Raw genomic sequence first — 21,198 nt, forward strand, 5'->3', positions numbered from 1 at the left:
TGGAAACAGGCAACCTTGGGAGGTAAGAGGTTTGGAAGACCCTCTAGAAAGTACCAGAGACCAGGGAAATGAGAGAATCTCAGGACTCAAAGGGGTGGACAATAGATGAAAGGCCCTATAGTAGGGAGACAGAACTTGTTGAAGCCACTTCCAGCAGGGCATGCAGTGAGGGATGGAGTTGCTATATCACAGTCAAAACTCTGACCCATAACTCTTCTTGTCTGAAAGAAATTGAGGAATGGAAGTGGAGAAGAGCCTGACGAAAAGAAGGTTCTGGGACAGACCCAAAGTAGAATCCAGCTCAAGGGGAGGCCCCAGGACCATTCACAAAAAGAGACCTATCATGACTGCCCTCCAAAAGACCCAACAATTAGCTGAAAGAGTCACATGCAGATATGTGTACCCAACCAATGAACAGAAGCTGCTGACCTCTCTGGTTAAATTAGGGAAAAATCTGGAGGAAGCTAAGGAGGAGGCAGAAAGAAAGGTAGGGAGGAATGCTGTGCAATGGTATCATCTAGAAATGTCTGTCACTCTCATAAAATCAGAACAGCCATGGTGATCTAAGCAAGAGATAAAACCACACATTGGCCTCACTCATTATTGAGGGACTATTGATAATTTACAGTTGTGGAATTGTAGTGAAGGTGGAAAAACTCTAATTTTTTAACACGGTGCCAGTGGTGGGTTTCCCATGATTTAGTGGATAGGTTTACATCCCTACACCTATTGTATTTAATGGGTTATTTTTTAAATATGGCCATTAATTTGTGAGGGGAGTATGTTGAGGGGTATATAGATGGAATCTGGTAAATATGATTATATTATATTTTGTATGCATATGTAAAATTCATGAGGATAAAAATGTTAAAAGTCTCATTTTATATTTTTGCTTTTATTAAACATAGATAATTGTGTAATGCAATGTATTGTGTAATGCAATTTTCTATCTATCACTAAAAAAATACATGGACATCTATGAGATAAAAACAAAATATAACAAAATACAATGTAAGGTTAAAAAAACTAGCATATAAATATGGAAGTTGGATAAGACAAGGCAAATCAATTCACATACACTCAAACTAATAGAAGAAAAAGTGCGCAAGACTCTCAAACACATGGGCACTGGAGAAAATTTCCTTAATGAAACACCAATGGCTTATGCTCTAAGATCAAGAATGGACAAATGGGATCTCATAAAACTGCAAAGCTTCTGTAAGGCAAAGGACACTGTTGTTAGGACAAAACAGCAACAAACAGATTGGGAAAAGATCTTTACCAATTCTACAACAGATAAATGGTTTATATCCAAAATATACAAAGAACTCAAGAAGTTAGACCACAGGGAGACAAATAACCCTATTAAAAAATGGGGTTCAGAGCTAAACAAAGAATTCACAGCTGAGAACACAAATGCCAGCCCAGGTTACTGTATCCTGCAAAACTCTCAATTAACATAGATGGAGAAACCAAGATATTCCATGACAAAACCAAATTTACACAATATCTTTCTACAAATCCAGCACTACAAAGGATAATAAAGGGGTAAAGCCCAAAAATAAGGAGGCAAGCTATACCCTAGAAGAAGCAAGAAACTAATCGTCTTGCAAACAAAACAAAGAGAAGAAAAGCACACAAACATAACCTCACATCCAAATATAAATATAACAGGAAGCAATAATCACTATTCCTTAATATCTCTCAACATCAATGGCCTCAACTCCCCAATAAAAAGACATAGATTAACAAACTGGATACGCAACGAGGACCCTGCATTCTGCTGCCTACAGGAAACACACCTCAGAGACAAAGACAGACACTACCTCAGAGTGAAAGGCTGGAAAACAACGTTCCAAGCAAATGGTCAGAAGAAGCAAGCTGGAGTAGCCATTCTAATATCAAATAAAATCAATTTTCAACTAAAATTCATGAAAAAAGATAAGGAAGGACACTTCATATTCATCAAAGGAAAAATCCACCAAGATGAACTCTCAATCCTAAATATCTATGCCCCAAATACAAGGGCACGTACATACATAAAAGAAACCTTACTAAAGCTCAAAACACACATTGAACCTCACACAATAATAGTGGGAGATTTCAACACCCCACTCTCATCAATGGACAGATCATGGAAACAGAAATTAAACAGAGATGTAGACAGACTAAGAGAAGTCATGAGCCAAATGGACTTAACGGATATTTATAGAACATTCTATCCTAAAGCAAAAGGATATACCTTCTTCTCAGCTCCTCATGGTACTTTCTCCAAAATTGACCATATAATTGGTCAAAAAACGGGCCTCAACAGGTACAGAAAGATAGAAATAATCCCATGCGTGCTATCAGAACCCCACGGCCTAAAACTGGTCTTCAATAACAATAAGGGAAGAATGGCCACATATACGTGGAAATTGAACAATGCTCTACTCAATGATAACCTGGTCAAGGAAGAAATAAAGAAAGAAATTAAAAACTTTTTAGAATTTAATGAAAATGAAGGTACAACATACCCAAGCTTATGGGACACAATGAAAGCTGTGCTAAGAGGAAAACTCATAGCGCTGAGTGCCTGCAGAAAGAAACAGGGAAGAGCATATGTCAGCAGCTTGACAGCACACCTAAAAGCTCTAGAACAAAAAGAAGCAAATACACCCAGGAGCAGTAGAAGGAAGGAAATAATCAAACTCAGAGCTGAAATCAACCAAGTAGAAACAAAAAGGACCATAGAAAGAATCAAGAACCAAAAGTTGGTTCTTTGAGAAAATCAACAAGATAGATAAACCCTTAGCCAGACTAACGAGAGGACACAGAGAGTGTGTCCAAATTAACAAAATCAGAAATGAAAAGGGAGGCATAACTACAGATTCAGAGGAAATTCAAAAAATTATCAGATCTTACTATAAAAGCCTATATTCAACAAAACTTGAAAATCTACAGGAAATGGACAATTTCCTAGACAGATACCAGGTACCGAAGTTAAATCAGGAACAGATAAACCACTTAAACAACCCCATAACTCCTAAGGAAATAGAAGCAGTCATTAAAGGTCTCCCAAAGAAAAAGAGCCCAGGTCCAGACGGGTTTAGTGCAGAATTCTATCAAACCTTCATACAAGACCTCATACCAATATTATCCAAACTATTCCACAAAATTGAAACAGATGGATCACTCCCGAATTCCTTCTATGAAGCCACAATTACTCTTATACCTAAACCACACAAAGACCCAAAAAAGAAAGAGAACTTCAGACCAATTTCCTTTATGAATATCGACGCAAAAATACTCAATAAAATTCTGGCAAACTGAATCCAAGAGCACATCAAAACAATCATCCACCATGATCAAGTAGGCTTCATCCCAGGCATGCAGGGATGGTATAATATATGAAAAACCATCAACGTGATCCATTATATAAACAAACTGAAAGAACAAAACCACATTATCATTTCATTAGATGCTGAGAAAGCATTTGACAAAGTTCAACACCCCTTCATGATAAAAGTCCTGGAAAGAATAGGAATTCAAGGCCCATACCTAAACATAGTAAAAGCCATATACAGCAAACCAGTTGCTAACATTAAACTAAATGGAGAGAAACTTGAAGCAATCCCACTAAAATCAGGGACTAGACAAGGCTGCCCACTCTCTCCCTACTTATTCAATATAGTTCTTGAAGTTCTAGCCAGAGCAATCAGACAACAAAAGGAGGTCAAGGGGATACAGATTGGAAAAGAAATCAAAATATCACTATTTGCAGATGATATGATACTTTATTTAAATGATCCCAAACGTTCCACCAGAGAAGTACTAAAGCTGATAAACAACTTCAGCAAAGTGGCTGGGTATAAAATTAACTCAAATAAATCAGTAGCCTTCCTCTCCCCAAAGAGAAACAAGCCAAGAAAGAAATTAGGGAAACGACACCCTTCATAATAGACCCAAATAATATAAAGTACCTCGGTGTGACTTTAACCAAGCAAGTAAAAGATCTGTACAATAAGAACTTCAAGACACTGAAGAAAGAAATTGAAGAAGACCTCAGAAGATGGAAAGATCTCCCATGCTCATGGACTGGCAGGATTAATATAGTAAAAATGGCCATTTTACCAAAAGCGATCTACAGATTCAATGCAATCCCCATCAAAATACCAATCCAATTCTTCAAAGAGTTAGACAGAACAATTTGCAAATTCATCTGGAATAACAAAAAACCCAGGATAGCTAAAACTATCCTCAACAACAAAAGGACTTCAGGGGGAATCACTATCCCTGAACTCAAGCAGTATTACAGAGCAATAGTGATAAAAACTGCATGGTATTGGTACAGAGACAGACAGATAGACCAATGGAATAGAATTGAAGACCTAGAAATGAACCCACACACCTATGGTCACTTGATTTTTGAGAAAGGAGCCAAAACCATCCAATGGAAAAAAGATAGCATTTTCAGCAAATGGTGCTGGTTCAACTGGAGGTCAACATGTAGAAGAATGCAGATCGATCCATGCTTATCACCCTCTACAAAGCTTAAGTCCAAGTGGATCAAGGACCTCCACATCAAACCAGACACACTCAAACTAATAGAAGAAAAACTAGGTAAGCATCTGAAACACATGGGCACTGGAAAAAATTTCCTGAACAAAACACCAATGGCTTATGCTCTAAGATCAAAAATCGACAAATGGGATGTCATAAAACTGCAAAGCTTCTGTAAGGCAAAGGACACTGTGGTTAGGACAAAACGGCAACCAACAGATTGGGAAAAGATCTTTACCAATCCTACAACAGATACAGGCCTTATATCCAAAATATACAAAGAACTCAAGAAGTTAGACCGCAGGGAGACAAATAACCCTATTAAAAAATGGGGTTCAGAGCTAAACAAACAATTCACAGCTGAGGAATGCCGAATGGCTGAGAAACACCTAAAGAAATGTTCAACATCTTTAGTCATAAGGGAAATGCAAATCAAAGCAACCCTGAGATTTCACCTCACAGTAGTGAGAATGGCTAAGATCAAAAACTCAGGTGACAGCAGATTCTGGCGAGGATGCGGAGAAAGAGGAACACCCCTCCATTGTTGGTGGGATTGCAGACTGGTACAACCATTCTGGAAATCAGTCTGGAGGTTCCTCAGAAAATTGGACATTGAACTGCCTGAGGATCCAGCTATACCTCTCTTGGGCATATACCCAAAGATGCCCCAACATATAAAAAAGACACGTGCTCCACTATGTTCATCGCAGCCTTATTTATAATAGCCAGAAGCTGGAAAGAACCCAGATGCCCTTCAACAGAGGAATGGATACAGAAAATATGGTACATCTACACAATGGAATATTACTCAGCTATCAAAAACAACGAGTTTATGAAAGTCGTAGGCAAATGGTTGGAACTGGAAAATATCATCCTGAGTGAGCTAACCCAATCACAGAAAGACATACATGGTATGCACTCATTGATAAGTGGCTATTAGCCCAAATGCTTGAATTACCCTAGATGCCTAGAACAAATGAAACTCAAGACGGATGAGCAAAATGTGAATGCTTCACGCCTTCTTTAAAAGGGGAACAAGAATACCCTTGGCAGGGAAGAGAGAGGCAAAGATTAAAACAGAGACTGAAGGAACACCCATTCAGAGCCTGCCCCACATGTGGCCCATATATATACAGCCACCCAATTAGACAAGATGGATGAAGCAAAGAAGTGCAGACCGACAGGAGCCGGATGTAGATCGCTCCTGAGAGACACAGCCAGAATACAGCAAATACAGAGGCGAATGCCAGCACAAAACCACTGAACTGAGAATAGGACCCCCGTTGAAGGAATCAGAGAAAGAACTGGAAGAGCTTGAAGGGGCTCGAGACCCCATATGTACAACAATGCCAAGCAACCAGAGCTTCCAGGGACTAAGCCACTACCTAAAGACTATACATGGACTGACCCTGGACTCTGACCTCATAGGTAGCATTGAATAGCCTAGTAAGAGCACCAGTGGGAGAGGAAGCCCTTGGTCCTGCCAAGACTGAACCCCCAGTAAACGTGATTTTTGTGGGGAGGGCGGTAATGGGGGGAGGATGAGGGGGAACACCCATATAGAGGGGAAGTTGGAGGGGTTAGGGGGATGTTGGCCTGGAAACCCGGAAAATGGAATAACAATTGAAATGTAAATAAGAAATACCCAATTTAATAAAGATGAAGGGGAAAAAAAGAAAAAGAAAAGAGTACAAAGAAAAGTCACAAAATCAGAGTCCTGCTCATTTACACATTGAGGAATTGCATAAAAGTATGAAACTGAAAGCTGTGGTCTATATGCAGAAGATCTATTGCAGCTCTTTGTAGGCTTTGAGTTTGCTGCTTCAGTGAGCTTGATTTGGCTTTGCCCAGTTTTTTTTACAGGGCCTTATTCTTCAGATGTTCTCCAACCCCTCTATCTCACACCTTCTGCCTGTTCTTCTACAGTGTTCCTTGAGCTCTGAAGGAGATGAACTTGATGGAATCGACTCATTTAGATCTGTGTTCAAGGCCTCTCTCTCTATTTAATGTCTGGAAGTTCTTTGTATTTTGTTTCCAACTGCCTAAGGAATCAGATCTATCAGAAGATACTGGATATAAACACACACACACAGGCACACACACACACACACACACACACACACACACACAGACACACACACACACACACACACACAGACACACACACACACACACACACACAGCACTGCTTCTTCATTTTCTCCAGTCCCTTGGTTACTTTCTTAGCCTATAGACAGACTCGGTCTCTCTTAGTTCCTTGGGATGTCATTACAAAGCACTACAAATGGAATGGTTTGCACAAGACATTTATTATCTCTCAGTTTGGGAAAGCAAAACCTAAAAATTTGTGCAATTGTTTCCTTCTTCACACTGTAAGTACGGCATGTTCTAGGACTCTTTCCTTGGCTTGCAAAGTAGGAAAAGATGCCTGCATTCTACAGTATCTCCTCATACTGTTTATCCTCTTTATGGGTCTATCTCTGTCTATAGGTCTTCTATTTAAAACAATTGCCATATTGGAATAAGACCCACAATACTCCTGTACAACCTCATCTTAATTAATTAGATGGGAAATTACACATGGAACCTTACTTGAAAATCAGGTTCCATTTTGAAGTATGGCTTTTAGGATTTTGGTAAGGAAAGGTTCTGAAGCAGAGTTTGGGGTTTGTAACTACTGTCTCCGCACTCAGCGGGCTGAAGAAGGAAGGTTTCACTTTTAAGAAAGCCCTGGCTGTGTAGTGAGATGCTGCTTACAAACATAACGGCGGGGGAGGGGGGATGGAAAAGTTCTGTGATGTCTCAATTTTCACTATAAGTGAAAGAAAAGAGAAATTTTAGCTAACTACTTTGGGACAAACCACTAAAACTACATATAGACAGTTCTATATTCTTAAGTCTGTATGAAGCCCTTAGCCTTACACCTCAGGTCAGATGTCATGGCTAGCTGCTTACAGACCTCAGTCAGTCAAGCAGAAGCAGGCAATTGTATTAGGGAACAAAGCTATTCTTCTAAAGCTTCGTGTCATTATACTTTCTTCATTCTTCAATGCCAATAAGTTCTAGTAAGTACTCTGTGCATTTAACCTCCACATTCTTATTGTAAAATGCTAAAAATGTCCAGAACTGACAGAAATGTTTCTAACTACTACTTGGTCATATTGCTGTTGCCTCAGGACATTTTCCCTGAGAACTGATCTTTTATTTCTGACAGGATTTCTTGTGTCTCAGTCAGGCTTTGCATTTTGAAGAACTCTTGCTCTCTAATTTTGAATTAGCAACTGTAATATTTGAATTTTGGAAGGACAAAATAGTTCTATTCTTTGAACTGCTGTGTCTGCTTTTACTCTCTAATTAATGCGAAGCTTCTTGAAAGTAGATATAATTATTAGTTATGCAGAGTTTCCCAGAATATGATCATATCCAATTTCTCCCTTTGATCTTACAGTAATATCATGAGATAGTGCACAGTGAATGATGTTACACCATTATGAATAAATGAAGCAACAAAGGCTTGGAGATTTCAAATCAAAAGACTGGTGGCGCGGGTGGAATAAGTGGTGAAATCAGGACACAAGTTCATGTTTTATTGGCCCTAACGTGCCAAGTTGGTTTCAGAATATTTTCATGCACCCACTTCCTTATGCTAATTTCAGATCTTACAACCTTGCATCATGGTGTGTGTGTGTGTGTGTGTGTGTGTGTGTGTGTGTGTGTGTGTGTGTGTAAAGAAGGGGTAGAAGGGGTATATCTTGTATTTTTGGTTCACGTTTTAAAATATTTGATAGGAATACTGCTATTAAAGCATAAACAAGGTTAAAGAAGTTTTTCAAAAAGTCTCAGGGAAAATTCACACCAGGCCAGGAAGGATCATGCTGACTTGCTTACCATAGAGCTTATTGGAGTTGTCGTCTTGCAAACTCCTCCTTGCCATCTCCAACAACTTCTCACTTTATAACCTATTAAGAAATGTTTTAGAAATAATATACTCTGTGTGTCTCAAATTCTTTATACTAATCTATAATGAGACCATTGTTTTTTAAGCACATTATGGGTATATGTCTTTTTAAACACCCAATATATCATACCTCATCAGAGATCATTTATCCAGAATGGGAGACAATACATCAGCGTAGTTTATCTAATACAACCACATTTTTTTAAATTTGTAGTGTTTGTAGAGTAAAAAGGGTAAATTATTTCATTTTTATTCTTGGTAGTTAGTTTATAAAACCTTTCCAGGATCATGAATTCATATGACTGCATGTTGACTAGGAAAATATCATTAGAGGTTCCCTAAACATAAAAAATCATAAAGAAATGTATGCTCAAAGAAGTCTCATTAAAACAGTAGCTCAAGTTAGGGTTAGTTCTTTGTGTCATGCTGGAAAACAAATGTTTAAATATACCATAACTCTATAATGTGTTCCACAATACCTAAAGGATGAGCACTGTTTATATTTCTGTTATTTCATTCTCAATATTTAACAGAGGACCTTCCATGATTAGAGCAAATGCTCAAAAATTTATTAAATTATTAAGTTTGAATGCTATTATATAGTTTTGTAAATAAACATTTAAAGAAAGTAGATATTGATAAATGAATATATAAAAAATAGATAAAATATATGCATTTATGTTCTACCATAAAAATATCAAATTCGATCCTTTTTCAAGTGGATAGAATATTATCTAAACATCTCCCCTTATATAGACATTTATAAAATTATAATTTTTATTACTTGAAAAATTATTTTTCATAATAAGAAAGATAAATATGCTGGTGAATATATCACACAAAATTGGACATGCATAGTCGTGTGTGTGTGTGTGTGTGTGTGTGTGTGTGTGTGTATGTGTGTGGTTTATATGACATACACAGAAGTTACAATGGCAAGAGGAAGCTTCAAAAAAGAGATATCAGATATCAGCAGGGATTTTATAGGAAAAGCAAAATAGGATACAAGAAGCAAACAAACAGACAAAAGAGAAATTTCCTACCTCAATCAATGGAGAAGCTTCATATTGTTTTCACTCTTCTCTGATTTTTATGAAAATAGTATTAAGGGTTACATAAATTAGCAGTCAGATTTATAAAGGGAAAACCTGTGCAAATAAAGCTTTTGCTTTCCTTTGGGGCATACTATTTCCCAGGATGAGTAGGGGTTAGAAATTTCTTTCTGCTCTAGAGACATCACTAATAAACCTCCAGGCATTCATGGGCCATTCTGTCAATGGGAAGAGTAAATAATGTCACAAAAAAGGTTCTTTTTGCTACCACTTTACACTCTAAACACTTTGCTTCACACTTTAAACTGTAGTATATGTTTATTAAAAATGTCCCAAATGAGTTTTAGATATTCATTCTTGAAATGTATATATATATAAATATGATTATTAATATACATATTTAGATGTGACAATTTTATATATTAGTAGTTATATATAATAATCAATTACTGTCAAAAATGTTTAAGTCAAGATCAACAACTGTAAAGACCCTATGTAAGGGTGATAATAGTATTAGTGTTGTGTTTAAAGTCGTATCTGCAATGTCCTTCAAAACTTCAATTCTAATAAATAGAAATAACAATTTTTTTAGCCTTATCTCTTGACATTCACAAGAACTCTGTAGGGAGGTAATAACTTATCTGTCCTTACACATGAGAAAACAAAGGGTATATGTAGTGGATTTCACTAAAGTCATTCAAATGAACCCCATCCCCTGACCCCAGTGTGCCCTCTCACACGCTGTACTGTGCCTTTCCCTAAGGAATGGTACAAAGTGTGCTGAAGAAATCTGATATCTTTTGTGGCAATACAAGAAATCAACATCTCAGGAGGCTCAATTGTATAGAGCACTAATATATTCATAAATGAGAATTAACTGCTATCCCAATTAAAGTCTTGGGGAAATGTTTATAGGATCAGTAAATTCTAATTGTTATTGGCAAAGTTATATTTAAGCCACTTTTTTTTTTTTTTTTTTTTGCAATCACACGAGGAAGATTTATTGTAGGCGAGATGAAACGAGAGCTCAGGCCAGCATGCTGGGGTCGAGACTCATACACCACACAGGGAGTAGAGGAGTTCGCCCCGACCTGAATTTTCACAGAGCTTATAAAGGAAAAAACCACAAACCAGGGGGATCAAGAGGGAGGGAGGAGGGGAATTCCAAAACCACAAACTGCCCATACATTTAGGTCATATGCTAGTCATGTGTAACACTAGGCAACACACCCAGGACTTTGTGACATTGTGATTAGGGGTAGTGACATTTTACAGGGCCATTGGACCATTGTGGCCGGAGGCTATGGGTCATTGTGGCTGTTCCAGGAAATTTAAGCCACTTTTTAAGTGGCATTTATTTGTGGCACAGAATGGGGTCCAGGGTCTTGTGCATGATATGCAGGCTCTCTACTGGGATTCATGAATACAGCTGAATGAACTTTTCAATAAAACATGTTTTGTCTCAGAAATTCTGACTTAATTTAGGATGAAGATGTAGGAGAGAGATGTTAAAGGAGTGTGGTGTGAGAAATATTTATTTTTAGGTATCCTTTGTAATTTATTGTTAATATTAAACTGTTTAATCTTCTGAAATATTTGTTGTAATATATTTTTTCAGATGAGACCTGTGGACAATATGATTGGAGGTATAAAATATGAACAAAATCTGTAGTATTTTTATACTTAAAAACTGTCTATACATGAAATTTTTCATAAGCCTCTGAAAGATTGCTTAGTTTAACTTCATATTAAAAGATGATTAACTCCCACCCAGAAAATCTACAGAGAGCCCATTGGGACAGCCATGGGCCTACCCAGAGCATTACCTGAAGGCCATAGCTGTGGGCAATGTTATCCCAGAGCTTACTGTGATGGTCTAGGGGCACTGCTACCCATAATGTGTCTCTAGTGGATCTGACTTGTGGCCTGGAGAAAGGTACCAAATTAAGTTTCAGTAAGGGGGCAGAGCATGTATTACAGTGTCCTGGGTACAACAATGACCAGGTTGTCGGCTGAGACTTGAAGAGACACTGATTCTCTCTTCATGCTGGGAAAGGCATTGTCCTCAAGGGCCATTTTGTCGTGTTCATTTTCTGGGATGAGAACACATGGGGCACCAGCAATGACTTCCAAGGAGTAGGAAGGTCGAGCAGTCATCCCAGCAAGAACACCCAAAATGTTATGAGGAAGACCCTCAAGGTGTGGGCAGTGTTAGCATTGATTTAGCCACCATACAGAGCTTCTTCCTCATTCTGTCCATTCCAGAGCCTCAGGGGAAGGGGGGCTAAAAGAGTACTCCTCTTTTCAACACATTAGTAAAGGTCACTACATCTAAAAAGGATGAAAGGAAGGAAGGGAAGGTTTGAGGGAGAGTTTAAGAAAGGGAAGGAGGGGATGGAGAGAGGAAGGGAGGAGGGAGGGAGGAAGGAAGGGAGGGGGCTTAAAATGAACAAGTGAGAAAAATAAGACATATCTCACAGAAAAATAAAGATAACAGATTAAAAAGCAAACAATTCAAGAAACTGGTTTTACCTTTCAGTAGACAGGTAAACAAACAGACTAAGAGAAGTTAAGTAAAATTGCTGTCAAGTATAAAACTCAACACAGGTGAGGCCTTTAAGTAGAAAGTGCATGGACCATTTGAATAATCAAGATGTTATGATGAGTAGTTATAATATTAATGCTATGTTGTTGATGGAAAACATTTGTATTTCCCCACCTTTCTGTGTTGCTAGTTGATTTCTAGGGCTGGAATCTTATGGAAAATAAAAAACAATCTAATATGCAAATGTTATAATAAGAATGAAAGAATGCACTTCCAAGAAAAATGGTAAGAAAGGTGGGAAGAACAGCTTTAAGAAGGAAACAAGGTTGTAAGGATTCTACAAGGATGGGGTCCAATCAAGGAAGTACAAAACCTGAAAAAAACAGACGAAAAATAATATAGGAAACTATCTGTAAGTTAAGTAACGACAGTATGACTTAAATATAGAGAAATGAAGAAAACAGAATGGGCATTTGAGGGAATAATAACAAAGAATAACCCCAAGTTAATGTCAGACTCCAAATTACATATTTTCACAAGTTCAGAATAAGCAGAATACATTTCAAAAAGCCCACACATTGCTATATTGTATTAAAATTATAGAAACTCAAACACTCAAAAAAGAAAATCTGGAACAGAATGACAGGGACACAACTGTTTTCCATGCAGAAAGAAACAAGCGAAGCCCACTTCTCCTCAGGTACCACTTGGTGTTGAGGAAAGACAAAGCAGCAAACAAGATTTCCCTAATCTGAAGTCTTCTTTTCTTTCTTCTATTTTTCTTAAATTGGGTATTTCTTATTTACATTTCATTTTTTAAAATTTTTTTATTAGATATATTTCTTTACTTACATTTCAAAGGTTATTCCCCTTCCTTGTTTCATGTCCATAAGCCCCCATTCCCTCTCCTCCTCCTCCCCCATATGGGTATTCTCCTATACTCCCCCCTTATTCCCCCCATATTGCCTTACACTGGGGGGTCCAACCTTGACAAGACCAAGGGCTTCCCCTGGTGCCCCAACAAGGCTATTCTCTGCTACATATGTAGTTGGAACCCTGGGTCAGTCCATGTACAGTCTTTGGGTAGTAGCTTAACCCCTGGAAGCTCTGGTTGGCTGGCATTGTTTTTATTGGGTTGAAAGCTCGTTCAATTCTTTCAATACTTCCTCTAATTCCCCCCAAGGGGGATCTATTCTCAGTTCGGTGGTTTGCTGCTAGCATTGACCTCTATACTGGACATGCTCTGGATGTGTCTCTAAGGAGAGATTGGATATTAGCCAAAAACCTCAAATTACCCAAGATGCAATCCATAGACCACAGGAAGCTCAAGAAGAAGGATGACCAAAATGTGGATGCTCCCACTCCTTCTTAAAAGGGGGAAAATATCCATAGGAGGGGATATGAAGTCATCTTTCAAAAGTGAAAGATAATATCTTCTGTGGATAAACAAAACTGGAAAACACTAGTTTCTAATATTCTATCTAATAAGCAGTGTTAAAGAGAGAGGGAAGGTGAAAAGGTTGGGAAATCAGATTTCCAAAAAGAGCATTGGAAAAGCAATAAATGAAGGTGAATGAAATGAATGAAATGTACAACAGACACTAAAAATATACAGAGAATATTGAAACCTTAAATGTAAAGGTGAAATTCAATTTAAAAAAAATTGTCAAAGATAGTTAAGAGACTCTACTGATGAAGACATAAATGCCAACCCAGAATATGTAAATATGTTCCCCATCATATATTATCAAAAATGTAAATTAAACCAACAGTGAGTGATGTGTTAGAATAGCAAAAACCTCATTTGTATTCTATGGGTTTGGAAAAAAAATTAAGCGATATCTACCCAGTATTGTAGCATGCTAAAGACTTTACTGCTGTAAGAATATTCCATGATCCACTCATTATTATTTATTATTCTTCCATCCATAAAGCCTGAGAACTATGGTTGTATTTTATTTTCTGTGCTGTTTTGGCTTTTTCAGAATGTCATATACAGGAATTGAATATGATAGAGTCTTTTTATATTGCTTCCTTTCACATAGTAATATGAATATGACTTTCTCCCCTTTAAATAGCATTTTTAAGCTCTAATATTCTATTTTTTATGTGTAAAAGGCTAGCAAATGTTCACAGGGTTTTGGGGTAAGAGACCTTGTTCATTTTGGATGGAGATGAGAAGTTGTATAGCCATGTTGGAATACACTCTTGCAAAGCTCTCTAGCTATTACATTCTTTCCACTTACCTTCCCATGTGTTGATATCACCTTTACCCAATGAAAAAGATGACACAGATTTAAAGAAAGCTGGGTGGTGTTTTGAGGGAGGCATGGAATGGAGATATTTTGTAATTGTGTTATAATCATGAATGACCCTTCAAATGCAACAAATATGTCCTTATTAGGTATGTAAACAAATTAGTCCATCCAGACAATGGAACATTAGAGCATAAAAAATGCAAGCATAGCTCTCAGGCTTTATGAAAGAAAGGATTAATAAATGGATCTTGGAAGACTCTTAGGCTAGTAAAACTAGTCTTTAGTATGTTACTTTTGTTTCTGTCCAAACTCATAGAATGGAAAACACTCCTGTAACTAATGTATTTTGGATAGTAATGATACTTCATTGTAGGTTTATCAGTTTAAATCAACATGCTCATCTTGGTCCAGTCACTGATAATGAGACAGGCTATGCATGTGGGTGGGTTAGAAAATATGATAAATGTCTTACTTTTCATTCAAATTTACTGTGATCTTAAAATCTATTCTAAACATAGTGGATGTTAAAGTGAAGAAGTAATTGAATCAAAATCCTCTGAGGAAAATTTTCTCACAGTATTATTCTACCTTCTTTTTTTTTTTTTATCAACTTAGTATTTGTTATTTACATTTCAAGTGTTATTCCCTTTCCCGGTTTCCAGGCCAACATCCCCCTAACCCCTCCACCTCCCCTTCTCTATGGGTGTTCCCCTCCCCATCCTCCCACCATTACCGCCCTTCCCCTAACAATCACGTTCACTGGGGGTTCAGTCTTAGCAGGACCAAGGGCTTCCCTTCCACTGGTGATTACTAGGCTATTCATTGCTACCTATGAGGTCAGAGTCCAGGGTCAGTCCATGTATAGTCTTTAGGTAGTGGCTTAGTCCCTGGAAGCTCTGGTTGGCATTGTTGTTCATATGGGGTCTCGAGCCCCTTCAAGCTCTTCCAGTTCTTTCTCTGATTCCTTCAACAGAGATCCCATTCTCAGTTCAGTGGTTTGCTGCTGGCATTCGCCTATCTATTTGCTGTATTCTGGGTGTGTCTCTCAGGAGAGATCTACATCCGGTTCCTGTCGGCCTGCACTTCTTTGCTTCATCCATCTTGTCTAATTGGGTGGCTGTGTATGTATACGCCATATGTGGGGCAGGCTCTGAATGAGTGTTCCTTCTGCCTCTGTTTTAATCTTTGCCTCCCATTCCCTGCCAAGTGTATTCTTGTTCCCCTTTTAAAGGAGTGAAGCATTCGCATTTTGATCATCTGTCTTGAGTTTCATGTGTTCTATGCATCTAGGGTAATTCAAGCATTTGGGCTAATAGCCACTTATCAATGAGTGCATACCATGTGTGTTTTTCTGTGATTGGGTTACCTCACTCAGGATGATATTTTCCAGTTCCAACCATTTGCCTACGAATTTCATAAAGCCGTTGTTTTTGATAGCTGAGTAATATTCCATTGTGTAGATGTACCACATTTTCTGTATCCATTCCTCTGTTGAAGGGCATCTGGGTTCTTTCCAGCTTCTGGCTATTATAAATAAGGCCGCGATGAACATAGTGGAGCACGTGTCTTTTTTATATGTTGAGGCATCTTTTGGGTATATGCCCAAGAGAGGTATAGCTGGATCCTCAGGCAGTTCAATGTCCAATTTTCTGAGGAAACTCCAGACTGATTTCCAGAATCGTTGTACCAGTTTGCAATCCCACCAACAATGGAGGAGTGTTCCTCCTTCTCCGCATCCTCGCCAGCATCTGCTGTCACCTGAGTTTTTGATCTTAGCCATTCTCACTGGTGTGAGGTGAAATCTCAGGGTTGTTTTGATTTGCATTTCCCTTATGACTAAAGATGTTGAACATTTCTTTAGGTGTTTCTCAGCCATTCGGCATTCCTCAGCTGTGAATTCTTTGTTTAGCTCTGAACCCCTTATTCTACCTTCTAAAAGTACATGAAGGAACTATGCCATTTGCATATTTCAATGGGTAAAGGGACATCAGTGAATGCTGACTTCTCTCAAATTGTTCTGATCTTTAGCTCAGGCCACAAGATCTGAACACTATAGATCATTTACGGATGATTCACAAATGTTATTCCTTGCTTAAGATGTGGAGATTCACATCTATGAATTCCCATGTATGCACAGTGAGTATGCCTATTCAGAATGCAAATTTTGTAGTAGGCACAAACACATGAGGCTATTATATATTTTCAAACTCTATCATGGTTCAGAGACTGTCAAGACAATTTTCAATAAACTGAGCCTTCTGACTATATCTTTCATATAACTACAGTGGTTAAGAAAATAATAACATTCATAACATTTAGGAAAGATCTCTTTATGTGGTATCACATTTTCATTTTTTTCAGGTTTGAAGATTAATTTGGCTTGTAGTTACTACTGAAATTTATTAGTAAATACATTTTAATGCACATTATTTTTTGCAAGATCTTTGTCATAGGGCTGTTCCTCTCAAAGATACAACTTTTAGAGTTTTACAAATAATTTATTTAAACATCAGATATTACTCTAATGTGAAGATTGATAGAAACTAATTTAAAGGAAATATCTAATAGTCTTACTTTTTAATGACTTTTATATTATTAGATAGTCTTTTATGTAAGAAAGCATTAACTTAAAGTAAAAATAAACAGTAATTTCACCAGTTTTCATGCTTATTTTCATTCATTTGAAAATAAAAATAAAATTTTGTCTCTGAACTATATAGAGGAACATCAAAAACTTGCTCACTGAGTGATAACTATCCTCTTATCCATCATTTCTCTCTGGCTTTATGGAACAGAGCCCTATGATGTGATTTATGCTTTGTATAGCCACAACTAGGTGTTATTCCGCTTTAAACTAAAGGTGTTACTCTGCTCAGAAACTAAAATGTGTCTTGGTCCCAACCTTTAACCTTCAAACTCCCCCAATTTTGTTATAAATACTACCCTTTTTAATTAAGCCATTTTACATTTCGGCTGAATGATTACTCTTTTTGCTGCTGTTGTAATTCTGGGTATTTTGTATTATTGTTACTATGAATGCAATTTTAAGTTCATTTGTAAAAAAAACAAATATGTAATGTCTATTTTTATATTTCTGTCTTTGGTTCCTTTCACAAAATTATTTTCAGTTTCAAGCAGAAAAGAATTGAAAATGTAAGACTATTTCATACTTTAGCAAAACTACTCATGACTTCTAATAGTTAATATTCAAGTGAGAGGCTTGGAAGATGGCTCAATGGACAAAACTCGTGTGGTGCTGGTGAGAGGGCTGGAGAGTGAACTCTTAGAATCCACAAACCCACGGTGAAATGCAGCAGGTGTGAAACATGGCAGGTGCAGGGCCTGCCTATACTCCCAGCACTTGAGAGAGGGACAAAGGACACCTAGGACAAACTGGAACTGGTAAGCTCTATGTTCACTAGATAAATAAAAGTGGCTTTACTAAATAAAATGGACAGCAATGGGGGAATGGGGGAAGGCTCCTGACATCAACCATGTACACACATGCATGTAGATTGACACATATCCATTCAAGCACATGTATGTGAAGACACATTTATGGCACACATATAAACACAGGCAAAAACAGTTGAGTGCAATTCTAAAGCCATGAAATATGCCAGGACTGGAAGACACCATTTTCTACAATACTAGAACATACATTTTTTTGTGGCCCTTCCATGGGCTACAGAAGAGTTTAATAAATTTTGAACATGATACTATGACAACTTAAAATACACTTACATTTTGTCTGAAGCTTCTCAACTGAGAAATTCTATTCCTCTTGACATTTCTCCTGAATTATTTAGGAAGATAATTTCTTCATTTTTTTTCCATGCAGAAACATTTGTTTCTTGGGGAAAACTCAAGTAATTTACACTACTAAGAGCTAGATTCAAAGATACTTGTCACCTGAAAGATATGAGAAATTAGAAAATAAAATGTAATATCAAATTAATATAGTTGATTTTTTTCTAGTTCATGTACAGTGTCATGGCCTTCACATACTGCATAAATCAAGAAAGAACATTACTGTTCCTACATTCTTCATCCTTAAGACTTATGATGAAAGATTATCATTTGTGAAAATTGTCCATTAAAGAGATTTCTGAAAATGTGGTGCCAAGATACAAGGCAGCTGGTAACTACCTGCTATACATAAAACACAATCTAACAGTTACTAATATCTTTTGATTGTAAATTCTTCTTAGTAATCATAATTCACGGTAGGGCTGGAAAATTGTTAATGGACAAGGATATCTACATACACATGGCATATATACACAAACACACACAACACACAGCATATATACATATAAAACTGAAGTAAATCTAAATAGAAAAGAAAATCTCATGCATTTGAAAAGGAACAGAACCAAAACAAATTTCTTAAATTCTCTAAATTTGAGCATCTCTGTACATTTGTTAGTTCAGTAAATATCATACCAAGTCATGTGGCAAATTAGTCAGGAGACTTCGATGTGACCCTTGGCTTTTCCACAACATTAGCATACATAAAAATTGGTCTTCAAATCTGACACTAACTCTTCCTCTCCTCTGCCTGCTTCCTTCCACCTCCTTTTTCATCAGTATGAGTTTTTAGTATCCTCCTACAGCAATTCTCTTTCTTATCTACTTTCTTAGATTCTTTCATAAACTCAGTCAGAATTCTGTTACATGGCACCCTGGAAACATGCTTTGCCCTTCCACTGCCTTCATGTTTAAGTTCAAATTCAAAAACTTTGAATATAGAAGACAGAATATTTTATCCTCCTCAACCCTACTTCTGACACTTTACCATTATATTTTTTTTAGACTCAACAACTTCCGGATTTTTTTCCCAGTGTGTCTACCTTCTATCTAGCTTTTCTTGTGCAAGTGACCATCCTCCTAGAATATCATTATACATACAACCCTACATGTTTGTAGATGACCTTGTTAATTCTTTACAACTTAGCTCTCTGTCTACTTTCTCGTCTCAGAGGATGGGCTACCGTATCTCATCTACTGTGGCTTTAATATGCCTCCAAAGCATGCATTGGAAACTTAGTCCAATGTTGACTGTTGACATCTATAGCATTTTGTGATGAGTTCATGAGGGCTCTGCACCTATAAGTGGATTAATGTTGTTACCCCAGAAGTGAGTTTGTTATAGTAAAATTATAAGTGAATTCAGCCCTCTCTTGAACACTCTAGCATCTGTGGTCTTATCCTGCCATTCTGGGTTGAAGCAGAAGGCAGGTGCTCACCATATGAAAGTCCCTCAACTGTGTACTTCCCACCTTTCCAAATTCCATAATAATAATTAATAATAATAATAGGCACTATCATTTCTAATACCCACTCTAAAATATTTTGTTATAGTAGCATAAAAAGAGAGGCACACACCATGCCAGATTAGATATGATTTCTATTGTAACTATTCGAGATCCATAATCCAATATGAAAATGATTCTATTGTCAACATGATAGGTAGTTTCACTTAAGTCCCTCGAGAATAGCAATCACTGTTTATGTCAGCAGTATCCCATATATAAAGCCTATGAATTAATAGGCACTCAACTTAATAATCTCATGAATGAATAATGCTTGCATAAGAATACTCTCACCTGGAAGGCAGAAAGTCCATTACAAATAATCTCTTCATGCTGTTTCCTAATCTATTCCAAAGTTATGTCTTTTAATTGGTGTTTGCCATAGTTCTCTTCTAAAAGCATATTTGTGGCATTAATTTCAGAGGCTTGGGGTGTAACTCAGAGCTCCTGTCTCAGCAGTTACTCAATTCCGGAAAAAAAGGAGTATGAGAGTCTAATGTTCAAAAGCATGTGACCCTACAGATGGTAGAACGTTTAAAAATGGTTTCACTGAATTTTGTCAAATTTGCTAAAACATTCAATATATTTGTCTGCAGTGATATCGTTGAAAAGAGAGTATTGCCAAGCTGGTAATATACAAGTTCTCTGAGAATTTCATTTTATTCATCAAAGTTGTTATTATGTGATTATGAATTCTCATTCCACTGTAAACCTGATAATGTCAAAGGAAATCTCCTTTTAGCTGGTTAGTCTTATCTGCCCTCAGTGAGAGAGAAAGCGTTTAACCTCAGATAGACTTGAAGTGCCAGGGTGGGGGATACACACTGGGCCCCCAGTTGCTCAAAAAGAAGACAATGATGAATGGAGGAAGGATCATGGGATGTGCTGACCAGGAGGTAGGCAGTGAGCAAGATATAAAATGATAAGTAATAAAATAAAATTAAGTTCAAAAATCTCGATGTTATCTGCATTATGGGTAAAACATAAGAATTAGTCATGTGAGCACAGACTAAAATAGATTGCGGCCAGTGATGGATTTTGAAATGAGAGTAATGCAGTCAACACTCCTCCTAGTTTACCATGGGCTTCAGAAGCCACTACTTTACAGGAAGCAGTTTTAACACCAGGCAAAAGTGAAGTGAAGCGTTATGTGTGTTGTAACATTGTAAGACTAAACCTCTCCCAGTGCTGGGTACAGTATAAGGAAAACTCAGCAGTGGCATTGTGTGGACAAATGTTCTAATTTCTGAAGGTAATTATTTCCATTGGAAATAAGTAGAAAAAGATATCATTCTGTGTTAAGGATTACTCTTAAGACAAGACCAGTTAATACAACTAAAGTCAGCAAAAAGCAAATTGAAATGTCCCTAGGGATACAAAAATCCCACGATACATACCATAATGATCTTCTTTTCTGTTCAGATCAAAACTCCTGATAGGTAATCATGTTCTGTTTTCCAATTTCAGTTATTTTCATGGATTTTACCTTTTGAAATGCCCTGGCATACGTTAAACAGTGTACTTTCTG

At 37.3% G+C, this 21,198-nt stretch overlaps 1 long non-coding RNA gene across 3 annotated transcripts in view; it reads right to left on the reverse strand.

Moving 5' to 3' along the window:
- The window catches only part of LOC103691446 (uncharacterized), a 272,183-nt gene that overhangs the window by 106,182 nt on the left and 144,803 nt on the right, over positions 1–21,198 (reverse strand). For all 3 annotated transcript variants that reach the window (XR_010064065.1, XR_005500597.2, XR_005500598.2), the window contains 2 exons: positions 18,100–18,267; positions 8,431–8,501 (listed from right to left, as the gene is read on the reverse strand). This is a non-coding gene — a long non-coding RNA (uncharacterized LOC103691446). The remainder of the gene's footprint in view (positions 1–8,430; positions 8,502–18,099; positions 18,268–21,198) is intronic.

This window comes from Rattus norvegicus, chromosome 2 (assembly GCF_036323735.1).
Source record: "Rattus norvegicus strain BN/NHsdMcwi chromosome 2, GRCr8, whole genome shotgun sequence".
NCBI lineage: Eukaryota > Metazoa > Chordata > Mammalia > Rodentia > Muridae > Rattus > Rattus norvegicus.